A 3866-nucleotide genomic window follows, 5' to 3' on the forward strand; every position below is an offset into this window, starting at 1 on the left:
CCCTAAGTACCAGTACACAGTATTGAGTCTTTACAAGTCCCTGCAGGCCAGCTGAAGTCCCTCAATATTATTTTTAAAAATAAAGTTGTTCTGAGAGATGGGTGAAGATTGTCAAGTCACTGACTTAAATTTTGCTGTAGGATTAAATAGTAGTGACCATACATTGGCACAACATTCAAAATTCACTTAGCCCTGGATTTTTCAGAAATCAGTTTAATTCTTCCATTTTCTTATCATGTTTGTTTTATTCAGGTGAAATATGGGAATATACAAGAGCTCCAAAGTTCTTACACTGGATTAAATTGCTGGTCCTTCCAGTAAGACTTGTTATCAATATGCAATTCCAAATTTTGGTTCTGAGAGACACTCACCATGAGATGGAGACCTATGTTCAGCCTTGTCAGAGCAGCTTTCTAAATAATACAGTCACAATTCATTCTCTTGTTGAGTCCTCAGTTTAATTTTTTCTGAGGACAACTATAATCCCAACAATAAGGGATGAAATTGCAATCTCTTTAATCTCCATGTAATCTGTTTGTAAAGCAGTTATTAATGTTAAAAAAAAAAAAAAAATTAAACTACCCAAACTGTACCTTGGAGGAGATTTTTTTTTATTATCACAACCAGATAGATGACATTTTTCAGACCAGTCTGGGGATAGAGCAAGAAAGTAACCTCTGAAAAGCTCAGCTTTTCAAACCTTTAGGATGTAAATTCACTCTCTGAACTGCTTCAGCAACACCCAAGACTGGCAGAGAAAGCTGAAGTGTTCAGATCAAAGATCTCTGACTTCCAGCACTGGGACCACCCAGCAGTCTGTGGCTGGAAACCACCACAAGGAACTCCCCTAAATGCAATTTCAAGACATTGGGGAAAGCCCTATCCTTTGCAGTCATGTTGAAGTTTGGGAAGAGACATTTTCTGCAATTAATATCTATGTTTTTCATGGCAAGCCAGGCCAAGCACCTGAAGCACAGGCTTATCTCCATGTGGATGCTCATCTTCATTACATCCCTGTTTCATTTTATCAGGATCTAAGATCTTGGGACAACCCAACACAGGTGAGTGGTCACTCTATGAAGCAAGATGGAGGGGGCTCCTAAAGCTGATTCAGGTGTCAGTTTTACCTGTTCACCATCTAGAAGAGATTGTGTCTTCATTAACTATACAAGAAACCAGAGGAGGCAAGCCTATTAGCATAAGGAACTCTGTTAAATGCCTAAGGTTAATAAGAATGAACTCAGGTCAGAAAACCCAGGGCTTTGTATAGCTTAACTTCATCCACAGTAGTGCCCCTCAAACGTACACCTAGTGCAGAAGCACAGCATCTGTATGAAGGGCATCTTAATAAAGGAGAACTGAATCTATTGAGAGAGCTAATGTGAAACAGAAATTCTGCCATGCCTTTTTCAACCCATTTCTTTTCCTGGAAAAAACCCTTGACACCCAGTTCTAAGGCTGGATATACATGTGTGGGTGTGTGTGCCACTGACTTCAGCGTGGTACCCCCCCCTCGACTGGCGCAATGGCAGAATGAAGATTTTCCTGGGAAATAATTTTTAATTTGTTTTGATTTAGATCTGAGATACATGAGGATTATGGAAAAGAAACAGTCCTTTTGCCTGAAATTCTGTACCTCAACCTCAGGTTATTTCAGGCAATCATGAAGCTATGGACACTTTTCATAAATTTACAAATAGTATACACATATATATACATATATACATGTATATGTGTGTCAGCCTGTGGGTTAGATTTACCTCTGCATTATTCCAGCCACACATGAGTATAGTGGGTTTTTTAAACTAAAAAAGGATTGATGTAAAGTTGGGGTGACTTAGCAGTGATTGTTCAATGTGCCTATGTGAAAGATCCTTAAGTGGTCTGACATCTAAGTACATAACTCTTACCTAAGTCCCCTCTTCACATATACACATAAATAGGACTCAGTCTTACAGTTGTTATTGAAACAAATTTCCCATTGATTCCAATGACCTGTAATTAAAGGAAATTTTACTTCAGAAAGAACTGGAAGTTCAAGCCCATTTTAGGTACAGTTTACAGCTTTAAGAGCTGTCATACTAAGCCAATTCTTGCAGAAAAGTATCATCTTCAAAAGTCCCCAAATATACTTTTCTGTGTAAGAGGGGAAAACTTCGTCCTGCAAAAGATCAAACAAATACATGTATAGAGACATTTTAAACGTTGGAAATTACAGAGTAAAAATAGTAACAGTTTAAATTAGATGTCTCTGATCATTGTTGGTGCCCAGAAGTTATGAATAATTCAGTACACTCTAACTGAATAGTCTAAGGCTGCACTTTTATTTTATTGTTCTGATCGCTTGAATCTTTTCCTTATGATCTCTATGGTTAATGAATAACCCTTCATGAAAAAATACAGCCTGATGCTCTACCGTCAGAAGAAAACTATTCTTGAGATAAAATGTCACAAGAGCTTAAGCAATTTAGGAGCACATATGTGTTTTTTTTAAAAAAAAACCAACATGTAGGCACCAAAGGCATTTAGTGTTTTAATCCTGATCATTGAATGCTGAGGCTCTTTTGTGTAGCTGGCCCCAGGAGACCACTCATGCTCCTTGGTGTCTACATCACTTTGAAACTGAGGCAAAACCCGCAGGTCAGGCATCTTTTTGATGACCTGACTCTATCTCATCCACCACAGAATTGCTGCTGCTGATTGGGTATTTCTGGCCAGCCAGCAAAATAACAAGGCCACTTGAAGGAATTGACTTTACAAAGATATTCCTGTGCCCTGCTGCCACAGGTAGGGCTCAGAGCCATGGGAGTGTGAAGCTCCCTACTGTGCTGAGCAGCATTAACCGCAGTCTTGGTGCTGCTGCCAGCCCAAAGAAGCCCTCTGCAGGCGACAGAAATAAGACCCAGGTGGTGTCCTGCCATGGCCCTTCCTCTCAGAACAGCAGGATTTTTAAACTAGGGGATCATAAGCTTTTGGGATTTGGAGCTGATATGGTGCAATTTTCTCTCCTGTGACTGAGATCATCGGTGTTAGTGAAGCACCTTGCAACAGCAGCCTGCAAGAACCAATCTGTGAATACTCCTTCTGATGGGACTTCTTGTTTTCTCCCTTAGCCCTACGCACTCAGAAAGTCACTCCCATATGTGTTGCACTCAAGTGGTTGGTACCAGGGCCTGGGGCACTAGAAGGCAGTAAGGCCTTTTGGACACAATCACGTTTTTGTAGTTAAGTCTAGTTCAGGACTGACTGGATCAGAAGCAGCTCTGTAGAAACCCTATATTCAAGAGCAGTGATGGTCAGCTCAGTAGAATCTGTGTTTTTCAGGATGTTACTGCCCTGAGCTGTTCACTGCCTCCCTTTTTGCAGAAGGTACCTGCCCAAAGGTAAAATATGCGGAAGGAAACACATATTTGTGTCTCAGCTGCTTCCTTTCCCTGCATCCCTCTGATCAGAACAACACTGGCAACTCTTTATTAAATATCCAAATACATTGTGGTGACAAAGACCCAGTTATGCTGTGCTTCCCTGCACCTCTTCAGCATAGCTGCCATGCCACATAACCCAACACAGATGCAGATGGCATCTGACTTGCATTGCAACTCCTGAGTTAAAGATAAAAGAATAGCAAACGATGCTTATTTTTGCCATGTATTTTCTCTCTCTCTAGTACACATATTTACAGGTTAGTAGCACCCACATCATGTTGGGCATGCATGTGTTTGTGTCTAGGGAAGGAGGGGAGTGAGGGTGCCTGTGTGTGTACACCCTACTCCAGAAAACCTTTGAAGTTGCTTTCTGCCACTCAGCAGGAGTGTTAAATGGTGAAGGAAAAATACAAAAATGCAGTCCTGGCAGGGACTGACAAT

This window comes from Chaetura pelagica, unplaced genomic scaffold (assembly GCF_000747805.2).
Source record: "Chaetura pelagica isolate M959 unplaced genomic scaffold, ChaPel_1.0 scaffold92, whole genome shotgun sequence".
Classification (NCBI taxonomy): Eukaryota; Metazoa; Chordata; class Aves; order Apodiformes; family Apodidae; genus Chaetura; species Chaetura pelagica.